This window comes from Alligator sinensis, unplaced genomic scaffold (genome assembly GCF_000455745.1).
Source record: "Alligator sinensis unplaced genomic scaffold, ASM45574v1 scaffold1302_1, whole genome shotgun sequence".
Lineage (NCBI taxonomy): Eukaryota > Metazoa > Chordata > Crocodylia > Alligatoridae > Alligator > Alligator sinensis.
This window is the reverse complement of record NW_005842612.1, coordinates 875,559-893,780: the sequence shown is the minus strand read 5'-3', so window position 1 is coordinate 893,780 and position 18,222 is coordinate 875,559. Positions and strand designations below refer to the sequence as shown.

The window sequence follows — 18,222 nt, the reverse complement described above, 5'->3', positions numbered from 1 at the left end:
GCAGTGCACACAGTGAAAATAAGGGTGCCTTATATTCTCTCCCAAGATTTACACTTATTGCTCAGTCCCGGGTGGCTGAATGCCACTTGTCCCTCTAAGCCAGTGGTTCTCAACCTTTTTCACACCCAAATCTAGTAGCATAATTGTCAGCTTGCCACAACCCACAACCCGCTAATTGCCAGCTTGCCACAACCCACAACCCGCTGGCCCCGACCCACACTCAGTCTCTCTTCCCCCCCCCGCCCACCCTCCTCTGGCTGCTGCATCCAGCCCCCTCCCTCCCTCTCCAGCTTCTGGGGATGCTCTCAATAATGCGGGGTGCTCACCACACCCCTGGTTACGTGCCAGCTCCATGCAGGCTGCCAGCATTGCAGCCTGCATGGGCAAACACCGCCCCGTGACCCTTTACAACGTTCTTGCGACCCACAGGTTGGGAAACACTGCTCTGAGTGGGACGCCGACTGCTCAGTGGTCACATAACTCGTTAGCATGCCAGAATCTCATCTATTATTGGAATAAACCAGACAAATTGCTCTGCCAACCAAGAGCAGCCATGCACCACCACCCCGTGTGCAAAGGGCAGGGACTTAACGTGAGCAGGGTCTTGATCAAGCCTCCGTGCTCTGGTTCCAGCATCCTGTCTCCAGCAGTGACCGGTACCTGCTACTACATCGGAAAGGCAGGAAGCCTGCTTTGGCAGTTGTTCTAGGGTAATCTTCACACTTCTCTGTTAACTATAATAGGGACCTTGAACGTGGCTCAGGATCAAAAAGGAGGCAGTGGCGTGTGAATAGCAGTGGTGTGACATGCACTTGGCTTCCAGGCCCTGCACAGAAGGCAGGCTGTTTGTGTGTTTTACAAGCTTCGGTTTTTGTTTGGCCTTGGCAGCTGTAGATAGAGGAAGGCGACAACCACATGGATGCTGGTCGTTTGATGCCCACCCTAGAAGACGGGGCCAAGCACCTGGTAATCCAGAATACTGATGACCGCGGAGCCTGTGCGCACAGCCTCACGGCGATATCGGAGTAAGGGCTCTGGAAGAAACGGCCTCCGCGAGCAAGGAGCTGCAGCGTCTTTGCCAGCTCCCTCTTTCACTACAAGTCTTATGATAACTATTGTTTTTCTTTACGTCCACCTCTGGAGCGGGTTTGAATCTTCGAATGCGTCCCGGTCTCACGAGTGCATGGGAAAATATACCATCCGTCGTTTTGGCATTGCTCTCTGCCTCTAGATAAAATGTCTCGCTACTAATATATGGTATGATAAAATTTCAGGCCATTTTTCAAAATGTACAAGAGATGCTTCTGGTCTCTGCCCAACATTTTCTCTCTTAGTGGATACAACCACAAATTTACTGTTTGAAAATTGAGCCTCATCGTGACAGCGAGCACAAAAAGTAACTACAGCGGCTATATTTTCTTGTGTGCAGGTTGTTAATTTAAGGCCAGCCCAGTGAACTCTCTACACAAATAATTTCCATTTGCTTTCATGGGTGTTTTCCTCGCTCGTCCACTCCAATACCGGAGTTTGCCGTAAGGTCTGAGCGCTGTCAGCATGTGCAGATATTTGTGCTGGGCAGGAGCAGGCTATGCGCCCAGTGTGGAGATCACAGTGACCTCCTGGTGATGGCAGGCTGGTTGGTTGAGCTGTCTAACACACCTAGCGTTGCAACACGAATGGCTTGTGGTCCATAGGTTACACTTCGGTGGCTGGCATCACACACCTGGTATATGTGTGGGTACACCCGTACCGTGTTCTTGGGATCCTGGGGACAGACGTTCTCCTTCATGTCAAACACAAACCCGGTGGTGATGCAAACATGGGGTTGAGCAGTTATTTTACAACAGAACTACGTGTATTCTCTTTGCAGGCACCTCAGCCATGCCCAAACCCATCGTCCTTTATTCGGTAGCGAGACATCGACTCCTGGTCCCTGGTGCTAACCTCCATTGTGTTATATTTTCTGATTACGTCCTTTGCCTTTTTTCATGACATCTTGGGAGTAGGAGGGGTTTCCTGTAGACGTTTGTCAGGCCACTTCCTTGTACTTGACCCCAACAAAAAAACTTGACCGTCCCTCAGCTATTTGGGGTCTAGAGCACTGTATCGTGCTAACCAGTGTTGTCTTTTGCCTTTAACATACCTCCCTGCCTGTAAGCATCTGGTGCCTCCTGTCGCAGATTGTAGGCTCTTTCAGCTGTGAGCCATCTTTCCAGTCGGTGCTTGTACAAAAAAAGCCTGTCACAGCAGATGTTGGTGGTGGGTTGGGCTCTTATAAACCAGAATAATCCATAATATTACTTCAGTTGATGCTGTGAAACCTCGTGCATCCGATCAGAGCAACGCAGATCCCTTCCAGCCCTACTTCTCTGATTTCTTCTCACCAGCGCTGCTAGGCTTTGCAGCGCTTTTCTGACATCAGGAGAGACCAGCAAGAAAGCATCTGATCCAAAATCCATTACAGTGAACGGAGAGATTTGCATCGGTTTTATCGGATGTAGGATTGGGATCAAAGTTAGACCTTGTCGAATTTTTGGTTTGTTTATTGCGGGTAAACGTCGTCGGAAATCACAAAAGAGTTATGTTCGCTCTTTTTTCTTTTTTCCAAGTAACAGAATTTAAAGGGATAATTTAAAACCATGTCCATCTGCCAGGGGAATTGGGATTCATAAAATTGTAACAGTGGTCTGCATGATGAAGTTCATAGTGGAAATAAAAGCTGACTCTAAATTAGGCACATCATCACGTTGACACCCACTCCCAGGCCTTTACTGGGACAGGTTGGTCGATGCCCGTCAACCGGTGATACCTGCGAATGGGAGCTGGGACCCACGAAGGGGAGCGGGGGCTGATTCCTGCAGAGAGATAGTGAGAGGTGGTCAGTGCCTGGAGACCACCGAGACCCCTGAAGGGGAGACTAATCCATGCCAGGTGCGGCTTCCAGGAGTAATGGGCCAGGTAGGAAAAAAGCACCTTAGATCTTCTTTTATCAGGTAGAACATGACTTTGTGTCGAGATTATGATGCTAAAATGAAATCCCTTTTTGATTTAAATTAATAATACTCGTAGCTTTTTCCTGAGCTTTTATAATAGTAATTTCAGGCTTCACAGGTCGTATTTCTCATCTGTTGGGGTGAAATTTTCCTGCGGCTCAGAAGCAGGACTTTCTTTCCAAATTGCGTTCCCGTAGTAACGATTCCTCATTGACATCTGGAGACTTTTTATCAATAAGACCATCAGCTGGTCGTTACGCGTCCAGGAAATGCTTTAACATGGCAGCTGCTATTGTAAGGCGTTAGAGTACAGCCAAGAAGAGTAGGTACGTCTATGAACTTTGCAGTCCCTGAGCACATTTGTGAATAGCATTGAAGCCTGCTTTGTCTCTGTCTCCTCTAGTTATTGTAATGTGCGCTTGGAACCAGTCCAAGTACAGCTTTAGCCTTAGGTTAAAACTATCTGAATTATTGTCCTCAGCGAAGGTGTAACGATTCCTGAGTCCTTACGTGGAGAGATCCGACTATAACAGATGTCAGCTCTGTTTTGCTTCATAGTCTTGTATCTAAGACACATCTGGACAGTTCCAAGTGCTCTCTTCCTGTCCATTAGCATGGTTTTAGCCACCGTCTTCATGCTTTTTTTGTTTTCCTGGTCTGAATTTTGCATGTCAGACTTGGGTTCTGAGTCTCGAACCATTCAGGGATGTGCTTGAATGTGTCTGATTGCAGACTCGGGCACCTGCTGCCATCAGACAGCGGTTCTGAATCTTGGTCTTCGTGCTACAACCCTAATGGGAGTGAAGTCTGAAGCCATCCTACATGTCTGCATAGCAAGTGCATCCTATGTATAGATAAGGGAACGGCAGCGAGAGTGCTGATACAACTTGCACACTGGCAGATGGTGTGTTTAGAAGCATTTGCATGATAATTATCCTGTAGGTTCATAGATTCATAGTCGTTAGGTGCTGGAAAGGGCCTCACAAGATCATCGGGTCAAGCCCCCTTGCACTTGAGCAGGAAAGACTGGTGGGGTCAGACGACCCCAGCAAAGTGGGCGTCAAGATGCTTTTTGAAGATCGCCAGGGTGGGAAAAGTTCAAGTCTGTCTGAACCTTTTTAGGATTGAGTATGATCCCAAGTTAGAATACGTAGGAGATTGTTTGTGGTTATTTGAAATGCTCTTTCTCTAATAGACTTAACATGACTGAATTCAGCAAGGGAAGGACCAGCTCCAATGCATCGCGTTTCTGTTTTTCTGCTCCTGTTTCCTTCCAGCATGTGATTTTGTTTTTATGATTATTATTATTATTATTATTATTATTATTTAATATCTTCCTGCAGCAGTTCAGAAAGCATGACCTTTTTGTGGCAGGCAGGTCAGTGGCTGCTAGGCGCACTGCTTCAGTAGGACTTCGACATGCAGCCCCCTGCTTAGAAGTGGTGACCACCGGACATGTAGGGCTCAACGCGCTGCTCCAAAAATGCCGGCTCAGCGCAATGCTAGGTGCGGGCTGGCTTTAAAACTAGATGCTCCTTTCTGCTTCACTGATCAAGGGAGAAGCTAGAGCAGTGGCTTGGAGCGTTCTGGGAGCGCTGCCCTCTTGGCGTGCTCCTTTTCCCTGCAGTCGGCTGGAGAAAAGCCAGGAGCTATTGCTGTAAGTCTCAGAATTCACTATTCATTTCAGAGGTTAAGCAGGTATCCAATGAGTGACCTCATTAATACATACTAATGACTACCAGGATGACTGAACCCTTCAACAGCGTTGGTTCAATTGCCTGGCTTTTGGTTTCATTGCAAAAAAGTGCCTTATGAAGGAAAATGTGGCTCGGTGACGGATCACATCCATAATCTAAAACGACAGCACATCTTGTCATTGCTACCTGTGTGGGAACACATTTACATCAATGGGGGTGGGGAAATATGGCATCCGTATATCCATCACAGTACTTTGCTAAATTGCACCAGAAATCTGTTTGTGTTTTTCAACGACACGGTTCAGAAACAGTGACATCGACCCCTGCAAAAAGGTCCATACAAGATGCAGGCACCATGGCTCCTCTTCGGATCAAGACTTGAACGGAGTTGCCATGTCAGATTGCTGACTGCCTCCACTCGGGTGGAAATTTCACAGACGGCGATGGTGATAAGAGAATGCTTCGCATGATTTAATTCAGAGCAAATGGCAAGGATGCATACTTTCATAGTCACGGTTTTGTTTTGGCAAGATTACTCCCCTGTCTCTTCTGAAGATGCTTATAACATACAAAATTATAAATGTAAAGAATTGTGATGCGACTGCAAATTGAGCTTTGGTCTTTATTGAAATCCCCATCTCTTTAGATGAAAGACACTTTAGTTTAAAAAAAAAAAAAAAAAATGCATAATGGATAAAGACCCCATGGGCTGAGAGTGAGGGGCTTGATCTATCTCGTTCTTCTGAGGCTGGCATCTTCCACCATTGACCTTTGGACTTATTTGAGTCTCTTTACCTGTCCGGCCAGGCTTCTCTTGGGTCTGGTACCATGTAAACCAGCACAGCCTGTTCCATGCTCGGGTTGTCGGCGACTGAACTGGCACCCCCACCTGGGCTAGCCTGGGTGAAGATGGTGTGTGGACACCCGACGGGACTAAAAAAGAAGACCCGTCGAAGGGTGGATGAGCTCCCTGCGAGCCAACGGCCATCCATACTTGGAGAAGAGAAGGGCGCTGCCAGATCACTTGGCCTGAAGAATCGCCGATGATGTGCAGCAACTCAGCTAAGCTCACGCGGAGCGGAGGAGGGTTGTGACAGCATCTGAGGTGCCCCAACGGTCTCACCGGCCTCGGGACTGACTTGACTTGACTTACCTGAGAAGTGGGGAAGGAAGGAACTGATGAAATCCCACTTCCTCTCTCTTCTATTCCTTGCTTTGTCCCTTCTTTGCTTATATGGTGGCAAGGGAAGTTTTCGTTGGACGTTAGAAAACTTCTGTGCTACGAGGGTGGTTCAGCACTGGAAGAGGCTACCCAGAGAGGTGGTGGAGTCTCCGTCCTTGCAAGTTTTTCTGAGGTGGGTAAACTCTACTGGGACGGTTTAGTTGGAAATGGTCCTGCCTGGAGCAGGGCGTTAGACTAGGTGGCTTTCTGAGATCTCTTCCGGCCCTGCCTTTCTATGATGCTGTGTCCCTTACAGTCTGACCCTTTTTTCCCATATGGTGTTCATACTTGCATATTTATCCCACTTCTCCTATATTAGCAATATTTTAAAGCTTAACGTTAGGACCACACTTGTTGACTTAGTTGAAATACAGTTGACTGGAAGAGTTTTTCAAAAGCAGAGTGTGGACAGAGTATGTCTATTTTTTATATAGTAGGTAAATATAAGGAGGTGTGAAATATGCTTATTATGAATATATACTACGTAATGCTGTTTTAAAAGGCATTGCCATTTCTAGTCAAAACAGTGTTCGTGCCTCCGAATTTTAAAATTAAAGTGTGTTTTTTCTCGTTCATATTTGCCTGCCCCGTAAGGTAACGAGCGGATATTGCTAACGCCGCCTGCCTGCAGACCTGCGAACGGCAAGTGTTTCTTGCTAGGTCAAGTGGGGAGATTATTTGTGCCGCCTGTCGAGGAAATGTAAGCACGCATTGCTCGTTTGCATAATTAGCCTATCCCAAAGAGCAGCGCGCTGAAAAAGGCTATTCTGAAATTTATATTGATCATCCATTAAACTTTTAATTTGAAATGAAAGGTTAGGGTTTTATGGACTTAGATTGCAATGCGATTGTACATGCTCGTATTTTTATTTATCACCGTAATAATCTAACTTGTGAGTTAAACAGTAAAAACCTGGGTGGTATACTATCTGGAAGTTCAGCGAGGAGGATACAACTCTGATTACGTGCCTTGAGGCTCGGGACTCTTAAAAGGGACTTTTTGTCTCTTTAAAAAATGCCCCTATTGATTTGTATGGCATTATGTTAACTGTCTGGAATCTTCGTATTCTATTAAACTAATACAAATAGAGCTATAATTGCATAATTTCCATCATTTGCAGGGTTGCATGCATATGCAGGCACGTATGCCCAACTTACTGACTGAGACGAGACTGGGATCGACATGTCTGGGATGATTTTAGACTGCCAACACCTGCATCTGCTCATGGGGCAGACCTGTGAGGTCCCTTGCACCCTGTGATTCTATGAAGGAAACCAGGAGTTGAAAAGAGAAATTTTACAGGCTTTACATGATATGACAAATAAGACCTTTTATAACACATTATGGGCATGGCAAGCAGATCTGTGAATTTTATACTAGCGCTTCAGCGAGAAGGAAGCTTGCATTCCACTACCTCTCTAAGACTTGGCCAGAACAGATGAGCATAAAACCTGGTTTGGAATCAAATCTTTATATTTTTTCCAACGGAGCCAGATGGCGAACACCTGTCGCTTACAATTAACAGGTTGCCACGACAGTGTGACAGTTGGAAATGCTGCGTTTGCGTAGCACGAGTGCAGGAGCACAGTCTGTTCCTCTCGGCTAGGCTCGGCCATTGGATGGTCTCTGCAGAACCATTTCGTTTTTCCTGTCGAAAAGTATTGCTTTGGAAGTTGAAATAGGTTGACTGTGTTCTTGTGTCATTTGGATGCAAGAAATTGGGGACAAAATACATTGAGAAGCTGGGAGGAACTCTTGCCCCCTCTTTGCAGAGAAAATGTTGAGCGTTGTAGGGGCAATAGCTTTGGGGGAGAAGAGGGTGAATTTAATTGCAAGAGTCATAATGCAGATGGTAAAAGATGCAAATAAAGGGGCATGCTCAAAAAGCCATGGACAGAAATGCCTTTCTGTCCGGCAAAGACGAACCCATGCATGACTCCCTTAAATACTGTCGCATTCTCCAAAGACTGTTGTCATGTAGACAGCCATGTGCAGCTCCAGTGTAACATGGGCAGACTGGTCTCGAAGAAGTGGTAGTAATACCACTTACAAAGTTATATTTCTACGTTTCTACACGCGCTCCCTCGTGTAACTCCCAACAAGCCCCCGGCAATCTTATTACGAATACGATGATTTGGGATTTTGTTGAGCAGAGCGTTTTGCAGTTCTGCCAAACAGTCACTGTATTTCAGTTGGACTTTTTTAATACTTTCTCTTCACATGATGTGGGGCAGGGGGGTCATGCCAGCTGTTGGGAGACATAATAGTGGGCAAAGAAAACAGCACAGGAGGGGCACAAGGCATTTAGCTCCACATCTCTATCTGCTCTGTGTGCATTTCATTTAATATCTTCCCCTCTCCCTTCCTGTTTCTCATTTTTAGTCTTTCTCTATTTGACTTTTTCACTAGGCAGAGTAAGGAACGCCCCTGAAAAAGATTTAGCTATGGCCTCGTTTCAGCTGCACTGCAGTTCGATAGTGCCATTTCCCAATCTCTTCCTTATTAAAAACCTGCATGCAGTGGCTCCTTTCTGGAGACTGAAATTCAGGGCTTTTTATAAGTCCCACAGTATTCTGAATCCTGAAAGGCAATGCAGTGGCTTTGGTGAGATTACTCGGGGGTAAGAGCTATGTTGGATGCACCTTGGAAGGCCAACCCCTATGCGGGCAAACCGAAGGTGTAGCCTTTCCCAGTTGCCAGGTGAGCTGACGTTCATATTGCAGTTGCATTTCCCCCCCTTTCCAAAGTGCGAATCCCCAATCTGCGGTGGTCAGCGTCTTGTACGGCAGTTCACAAAAGTGCAGCTGCATTGCTGTGCTGGCTCCTTCCCAAATCGCCCGTGGTTTCACCGAGCTCGGTTGGGCAGCTGAGCTGCAGGCACTAATTCTTTTGGCTAGGCGATGTGTTTGATCAGAACTGACATTTCCATTGGCGCGCAGCTACAAGTAACCCTAAAATGTTTTTTGTACTCTAGAAGCAGAGAAGTGGGAGTGGAGCAAAAAAGCAGAACAGAAAATGACCTAGAGAGAAGATAGAAGTTGTAGCTGAGTCATTTTGGTCTACATAAGTATCTGAATCTGTCAGAGATGCTGATTTATTCACTGATTACAAATCCTGTCTTCTGCATCCTGACTTGTGTGTGTCACGCTTTCCCCACAGCTTTACGAATGCTTGATCTAGTGCTGCAAGATCCCAAGCCTCCCCGCTCTTGGATGCCTCTCGAACGCAGGTCCCAAATGCCACTGGGTTTTGGCAAGGTTTTGTTGCACAGATAAATGCCCAAAGGGAACTGGGATAAAAACCAGTTTTAATCTGAAATAAAAACGGGAGCCTCAGTCTCCAGGGTTGAGAGGCAAGCTCAGTAACTTCCTGCCCACCCTGCTCTTTTTTTTCCCCTTAAGCATTTCAGAATCTATTGTGTAGCGGGACACCGCGATCGGGGAAATGGATGATTAGCCCATGTGACACGATTAGCATCTCCAGAATATTGATTCGACATTAATTCTACTGTCAATAATAGGTGGATGTATAAAAGCTGCAACAATTAACAAACATTGACTAATGCCTGGTAATAGCTTTTGTGGTCAGTGTTTGAAGCCCCAGTGGTAATGCCTCCCAGCAGAAGCAGCACGCATTGCTTTTACAGATCTAGCTTACAGGTTTTGACATTTGTACCGGGTTTCTATGAAAAGAACGATATAAATGGAATATACTAATGGACAGTATTTTCAAAGGTAAACCAAAAGCATCATAAAATGCATCAGAAACGCGCAGGAGTGAGAACATGGCATAACGTTTCCGAGTTTTGCCTCGGGGATCTTGGAAGTAGTGGAGCCAGGGGCATTATTGACCGGAGAGGGATTTTCTTATCTAGTGTACAGGCACATACGATTTTGCCTCCTCTCAGAAATGAAGCTATGCTCAGATAGAAATGGGGCAAGGGGCTGCGCATGTAGTAACATGTGAGAGCGAAGCAGGCAAGCCCCTGGTGTTTGCTTTACACGGTGTTACACCCTAGTGGGCAGGAAGGACACGGGGGGGGGTGTAAGAGAGACTAAAAAACCTGCAGAGCAATATAATGTTAATTGGTTAAGAGAGAAACGTTTCCTAGTATTCCCCAAAGAGAGAGGCCGTAGGGAAGTTCAGCGCATGGCCGTCACGTGAGCGGCACAGTCGATCGCTGCGCTGGTTTTACCAGCGCGCAGCTGCTACGGCTGTGCCCACCCAAAGGTAGTATAATACCCCGATAACTCTTCCTCACAGGTCGTACAAATTATGATTCTCTGCTGTCGGGCATCACATCATTACGGATTAATCTGCTTAATGTTTTTTGTCTGATTATCTTTTCTTTTTAAGAAGCTATTACCTAACCTGCAAATAGGCTTTTAAGTGCTCATACAATGCTCTCCCTCTACCTAAACGCTTCTCTTTTTGAAAATTGTAATATTGCAAGTTATTACATAAAAATACAAAAGAAGCATCTTTGGAGGAGGGAAAAAAATCTCACTTCAAGAGTGTAAATGCTTCCAATTTAAACCAGCAGAAGAATAAAACAGTGGAGAATTTCAGCTGATCCACACTTTTTAGACCATGATACCATCCTGCAGGCTGTGAAAGGATCAGAAGGGATCCGCTCCGCTCGGCTTTGGGTCTTGGCATCTAAACATGAGGCGACATCCTCATGCTCTCAAATGTCTCCCTCTCACTTGTGGTACCGACGCTACTGTCGGCCGCTCGCCTGCAGACTGACCGCTCAGAAGTCGACTAGGTATTTCTTTGGGATAGTTAGAGTGAAAATACTGTATCACAGGAAAATATCGCTCTGCAGTAGAGCTTGATGCATGGGAATAGGCCAGTAGCTGAGAAAATTGCATGTATCTGAGGGAACACAAAGTTAAACGGCAAATAACGTCTTGGAGATGGGTTGTAGCCGTGCTGGTCTGCAGGCAAAAAGAATTGGAGCTTGCGGCAGAAGTGAGAGCTTTTATTAGACCAACTAGATAGTCACAAAGAAAAAGTCTTTATTTGCAAGCTTTTGGGCATACGCGTGGGGTAGATTTACACCTTATGGACTCACCTAGGAAAGTAGATGGATAGGTAGATAGATGCAGATTTTTATATCTATATATAGATAGTTATATAGATAAATATATATAGATCTAGAGAGATATAGATATCATATGTATAGATATCTATATATGTGATAGATCTCTCTCATATACATACATACACACACACACACACACACACATACATATATATATATATATATATATAAAAAATATTATATACAGTATATATAGAGATATTTCACAAGCTTTTGTGAACTGCAGCTCACTTCATGAGATGCTGTGAAAGGACGTGCAGTCCATTGAATTCAGCTGAGCATAGTGCCATCCTTTTCCAGTGTCTGATGAAGTGAGCTTTAGCTCATGAAAGCTGGGGTGGGGTACACGCAAACGCTTTGGCTAGTCTATAAGGTGCAAATCTACTCAACCTACTGCACTTCAGGCTAATATGGCAAGCTGTCTCTTGATTAGTGACAGGCCCACTTCTCTTTTCATGTTGGAGGAAGCCGAGCAAATGCTTCAGCATTTGGATGTGTGCTTCCCACCCTGTTGCATGGGTCTTTTGCATAACAGATCTCTTGGGGAAAGCTTCATCGAGGTAGTCATTAGCCAAGCACAGAGGTCTGATCATATTCTGCGCGTGCTTCCAGCTCTTGATGAACTTGAGGGATTTGAAATTGTTCGGGGCCTTGCAAGGTCAGCAGTTCTGCAGGAAGCGTTGCAGTTTCGTTGCTGCTGAACTGAGGACAGGTGCAAACCTGGAATGATGCCAGTGTGTGTGTATTAGATTGTAGGAAATGCATCTTACTGGGTTAGTTGAAGGGCCCGTGTGTTAGTATAGATACTGTGTGCATCTGTCCTTGTTGCTGATTTCTCCCTGAAATCCAGATCTTCTAGTGAAATTCGGATTCAGTGCTGAGGAGAGGCTTGTGATGCTGCAAGCAGATGAGATGCTCAAGAAATGCGGATGTTGCTTTTTTTGAACAGCTCTTTAACTTGGCAGGAAGATGTAAGAGAAATTCAGAGAGTATAAAATAGACTCAGAAATGAGTCCTGAAATGAATGTGCTTCCAGACTTGTCAAGAAGTGCTTCCTACTGTCCAGAGCTTGGCTCTTGTAAATCCCTACGTGAATCCTGTATCCATGGACACCATCAAGCCTTATGGTCTTAAAGTTTTATTTGCTGAAATCTGTTCAGTTGATTTGACTTAGCATTCTTAGGTTTTTAAACCTAAGAGAGTTTGATACCATGATGCTGAATTTCTTGGAGTTCTCTGATGAATAGCAGCCTTCGACCACCTGCAGGGGGTTGCAAAGGGGATGGAGCTGGGCTGGTCTCAGTGGGGGCAGACGACAGGACAAGGAGCAATGGGCTCAAGCTGCAGCAAGGGGAGTTGAGGCTGGATGTTAGGCAAAACTCTCTCATTAGGAGGATGGAGAAGCACTGGTACAGGTTACCAGAGAGGTGGTGGAGTCTCCATCCTTGGAGGTTTTCAAAACCCGATTAGACAAAGCCTTGGCTGGGATGAGATAGTTGGGGATGTTCCTGCTTGGAACAGGGGATTAGACAAGATGTCCTCCTGAGGTCCCGTCCAGTCCTAATTTTCTGTGACTCTTTGATTGAAGACTGGTAAATCTGTCTGTCACATCACAAATGTACAGGAAACACAATTGGAAATCTCTCCTGTGGAGCAAAATAATAGGTCATAAGCGATAAACCAGCGAGACCTTCAACAGCTTATCCAGTTCTGGAATTATTAGAATTAAATCTTTCTGCCTGAAAATATCACTCTGAATTCAGTCGACTGTGGCCTGCTAACCTACTGTCATAGGAGCATGCCCCTTTCTCTGCTGTTCATGTTCCTTTATAAAAAAAAAATCGTCCTAAGCATCCCTGGCAACAGCATGCTAGAGCAGTGGTTCTCAAACTTTTGCTTTTTTGCAGACCACTTGAAAATTGCTCAAAATCTCGGCAGACCGCTTAATAAACTTTTTTTTATTCTACCTGTTCTTTTAAGCAAAGGTCTGGGAAGTCGGGCGTAATGTTTGTCAGCTTTAGCTTTAGGTCACCTTTCTGCAGACCACCTGAATGGAGCTTGGTCCACGGTCCACAGTTTGAGCACCTCTCTGCTAGAAGATGTGCTATAAATTAAGCACAGCTCACGTGCATATCCATTTTATAGGTAGCATATGCTTAACTTGTGCAGTGTACATTCCTGTAATTCAGCTGTAACATGGGGAGGGACGGGTTTGGATTCACCAAGCCTTTCCATTGAAGAGACCCAGATCCATCGCGTGTAATCCTGTGACGGAAATAAATGATGGTTTTCTAGTAGGAAGTCACCAGGGCATTCGCTTCCAGAGGTTCATCCAGAATCTGGTAGTGCGTTGAGCTGGCATGGTTCATGCACTGGTTTCCACAGCTGTGGAAAACCAAGTGGAGTGGGATGGCGCCGTGTCCAGCTGCCTCTGGTGCCTCAACTCAAACGATTTGCCTCTTGAGTCAGTTTGGAGGATGTGTTTGGCTTGAGTCTAGAGCAAGGCTTACACTCGCGCCTCTCGGTTCTTAATGCCTTGCCCACCTTTATGCCGCTCCACTGGAGTTGGGCTGACGCTTTCTCTGCCAGTAAGCAAGGGTGGTATTTAGAGCGTTGCATATGGCATCTTGTTTCGATTTGGTGATTAAAGTTTTAATCACTGGAGACACGGGGTCCTGGCACATGCATTACTAACCAAAACCCTGCGTCTTGCGTGTTGGCTGGAATTTAGGAATTCCCCCCGAAGATGTTTTCTTCCCTTTGATGCATCCCACCATATCTCTGAATATGAAGATAACTTCTGACTTCTGTACAAGTCCCAGGAGTATTCCTCTCGTTTCTTTCTAGCAAGAGGATCCTGTTAAGTTCCTTAACCCTTTTTTCTTTACAAATAGCGGCAGCACAAGAACTACCAGAAATACATTAGAAAAAATGTCTCGGTGGTTAGTGGATCATCCTGGCGACTTCATGGCGCTGTACCTAAGGTGCCAAGGCACAGGTATAGGGTCAAGATACACAAGAGTTGCTCATGGTCAAAACAGATCTCATCCGAATTGGATCGAGGTGAAAGAGGTCTTGGAAACAGCACTGTGCCTGGATACTAGATGTGTCTCTAGATAGCAGGGGGACAGCACAGGGGCTACGTGCCCAAAGTCTGGGGTAGCTAAGACAGATTTTAAAGATCCCTCAGGTTTTGAAGTTCAGCGTATTGGCATCACCATATAGTTAAGTGCATTTTCAATGCATTGTTTGCACTTCTAGGTCTAGATCGTTTTTTAACTATAATTCAGGACAACAGCAATACTTCAGGGATGGATGCGACTTTCCTTTATGACATTTGCAGGGACTTTGTAATTTGTTTTACAAGAGTAATTGCACCACAATCACTGTTGGCACCAACGTTGTTAATTTAACGCCATAGTTTCACATTAACAACACTTAATTATTTTTGTAACAAAATAGTGGCTTAAGCGAGGTGGTTGCACGTTGGTTTCTTATAGCCCAGATGGTGGCTAATCCATTAAAATGCATTAATATTTGCTAATGACAAAACAAGGGAATTATAACGTTGCACTGCAGCCTGTTTTTAGATAATTACGCATCAGTTAATCATTTGTACCAAATAGGAGTGAAAACATGGAGCCATTAGAGAGAAGCAGGTTGCAGAGTGCACGATGAAGTGATAATAAAAACGGGATTGTCAAAAAAGCAAATATTTGAAAGAGGAAGCCAGTAATGCACTATGTTAAATATTTTAGAAGCTCGTGATGAAGAAAGTCATTAGGAAGAAAGACGTTACTAATGGGAAGTTATTACAAAAAATTAGATACAGTTTGCCTCTGTCTGTAATAAAGTAAATATTAGAGTCATGCAGTTCACAGTATTAGGTACATTTTCCTATATCATTTGCCTTGGTAGTACTTAAAGGAAAACTTAGTTTATTGTTTTCCAGGTAGCACTGAAAAGTATTGTTGGCTATCCTCAAATCTGTACCCAGATTCAGAAATCTGAAATTCTGCTCTGCTGGACAGATCGTAAAGTTTGTATTTCTGTAGTTCAGTCTCAAGGGGAAAGAAAAGCCGGAGTGGGAATTTGAGTAACACATTGGTATTAATTTATTTTCTTATTAGGTATTCCATAGGGACTTTATGCCCTGGGAGAAAAAAGAAATGCGGTTTAAAAATTCATCCTTAATTAAAGATTTACTCCAATAAGGCTATAACTATACCCATTTTAAAAAGTTACGTTGCTTCAATTCTCTTGAGAGAGTTTCCCCCCCCCCCCATCAGAATCGAGACAAGTGACTTAGTCTAAATACACATCTTGATTTAGGAGGAAAGTTTAACTGCTTATCGTTTTATGTCATCACTCTGCCGTCCTCACGGTGACCAAAGGAATTGTTCCCCGTAGAGCCTTTGCTGCGGATGCACTGCCGGCGTGCTAGTAAGCTGTGCCGGCAGAGACCTCTCGTGGGGGATGCAATGTACTGCGCTGCAAGAGGCAAACCAGGTTCTTTGGGCAGATGCAGTATCTTTCATTAGACCAACTAAATAGTTGGAAAAAATTGTTCTTTGCAAGCTTTGGGGCACAAACACTCTTCTTCAGGCACAGGGAGAGTCTGCGGGTGTCTGTGCGCTCTCTTGGGTAGAACAGAAGCCAATATGCAACGTGCAGGTCTGCGAAAATGCAAATGTGTGGCAGTGAGGTTCAAAGGGAACGGGAGACGGTAGCGGTGAGAAGGGAGGAAGGGGGAGACGGTGATATCATGTAGCTGATAAAATGCAGACAGGTCATCTGGGGTTATCAGATGGCAGGCAGGTTGTCATGTACCATAAATCCAATGTCTGTATGGCTTTTTCCGTGTGCCTGGCTGTACCCCTGGCCCATGCACACTGGGTTTTCTGGCCCAGCTGTCCACTGTACAGCATGATCTCTTCACATCTCTCGCCTCGGTAGCTGTCCTAGTTGTACTTTTTCATGCAGATTAGCCTGACTTAAGCACTGCTTTGCACACTTACCATAAGGGGGTTGGAGTGTTGTAATTGCTGGAGTATAGTTCAGGGACTATCGTGGAAAATTCAGGTTGGAAGGGAGCTCAGGAGGTCACATCTAGTCCAACCCCCTGCTCCAAGCAGGACCAGCCCCGACTGCATCATCCCAGCCGAGGCTCTGTCTAGCCGGGTCTTCAAAACCTCCAAGGATGGAGACTCCACCGCCTCTTAGAGAGTTTTTCCTTCTATCTGACCTAAACTTCCCTTGCTGCAGCTTGAGCCCCTTGCTCCTTCTTCTGTCATCTGCTCCCACTGAGCTCCATCCTCTTTGGACCCCTTCAGGTAGTTCATAGATGTTGGGGGCTGGAAGGGACCTCGAGGTCATCAGCTCCAGCCCCCTGCACTTGGGCAGTTGAAGGCTGCTATCAAATCCCGCTCGGTCTTCTCTTCTCCAGACTAAACAAGCCCGTTTCCCTCAGCCTCTCCTCACCAGTCCTGTCCCCCAGCCCCACAACCATTTTTGTTTCCTTCCACTGGACTCTCTCCAATTTGTCCACAACCTTTCTGTAGGGGGGCCCACAACTGGACACCGGACTCCAGATGTGACCTCCCCTGTACTGAATAGAGGGGAAGAATCACTGCCCTCCATCTGCTGGCCACGCTCCTACCAATGCAGGCAGCAAGTTTTTTTGTCTTAGATCTTTATTGACCGAATCGTGTATATGGTTAGAGGGAGAGAGTAGACAAGCTTTCAGGCTCAAAGTGCCAAGACATGAAGAAGGAAGGTTGTGTTTAGGGCATGTTGTCTCCACTGCCTCAGTCCGGGGTGACTGATGCCCACGGGAGCGCCAGTCCTGGAGAAGACCCCAAGGCACCTGGGACTTGCAGCAATAATCTGAATGTAAGAGACTCAGACGCACAATTGGGTGCTCCTCTTCTGTTTGGCAGGAAGATTTATCCCTTTCTTGCATCGTGCATGCAGTCAGCTCGCCCTCTGTGACCCTGCACAGCAGCTCTTGGGCCCCTGCTTAGAGCATGCAGCTGCAGACTGGGCTTTCTGTTGCAGACGGGATGTTCCTCGGAGTCTCGGATGCCGTGAAGAACAAGCATAGGACGCAAGAAAGCTCCACTATAGTTCTGTGCACCTAGCCTCACTTGGCATTTGGGAAGTGATGGGGAGGGAGGCAGGCATGTAACACCAGCTGGAAGCTCACATTTGGCTGATAGAAATGTGCCCCTTGGGAGCCAGAGCTTGAAGCCCTTTCCTTTGCACTGGAGAGCTGCATTCTGCTACCCTTTGTCCCAGCATTTGTGATTTAGAGGCTGATTTAGGACCCTGTGATCATACTAGTGCATATGGAGCAGACATTCAGCTTGTGTAGTTGGAAAAAAAAATGCCATGCTAATTCCCTGACTTCTCGGAGACTGCACTCTTATGGGCTCTGATCTCATTTGTTAGGAGATTTTATGCAGCATCTTGTTCTCTCGTCTCTGACTCGGTACTGAACTCAGACCTCTGTGTAGTGTTAGGGGCTGCTGTGATGTTGGAGATAGCATCTTTCATAAGTTTCCAACTGAAACAATGACCCCTTTTGGGCATAAAAGATTACAAATACCAGATATCAGAGTAGCGGTGGAGGGTATCACTCAGACTTTAAGGTAGGTGGTATCATTCAGCTCCTCTTAAATTCCATTGGATTACATTATTTTGGATATAATTATCCTGTGTCATAAAATGCTGTATTTTGTTGTGCGTTGTTTAACAGTGGTCTCATTCTGCCCTAAGCATGACTGAGTCCGTCATTCATTTTATTTGCCAAGTCTGTAAAGCACTTCGGCTCCCTTAGGTTGCCGGGCAGTACAGATGCTAAGGGCGCAACGTAAAAGCTGTGCTGGGGTGTTTATCTTCCTGAGCAGGTCCATCAGTCTCTGTCCCTCAGTCTCTCTCTCTCTCTGTCTTCGTACACGTGCGGGCCGGGAGCGGTCCGAGGCTTTCGGGGGCGCGCGGCGGGCTGTGGCCAGGAGCCCGCAACGGTAGGGCGGGTACTTTTGCATGACGGACTAGAATTAGGCACGGACTCGTAGCGGTTAATTAAAGATTGTTTTACTTACACCGTAGGTGGTCGCGGCGCAGGCAGGAAAAACTTTCTTGAGTTGCAGTTACAAACAAACACAAGCGGAGTTTGCTAGGCTCCACCCAAGAAACACGAG

The 18,222-nt window shown here is 45.8% G+C and overlaps 1 protein-coding gene across 4 annotated transcripts in view; it reads left to right on the top strand.

The window, feature by feature from the left end:
- The window catches only part of LOC102386865 (leucine-rich repeat and fibronectin type III domain-containing protein 1-like protein), a 120,813-nt gene that overhangs the window by 71,685 nt on the left and 30,906 nt on the right, over positions 1–18,222 (top strand). The window contains exon 1 of one of the 4 annotated variants that reach the window (XM_025214951.1): positions 7,126–7,150. The exons of the other annotated variants lie outside the window; for them this stretch is intronic. The gene's annotated coding sequence lies outside the window, so the exon portion shown is untranslated. Of the gene's footprint in view, positions 1–7,125; positions 7,151–18,222 lie in introns of those variants that run through there. 4 annotated transcript variants of the gene reach the window in all.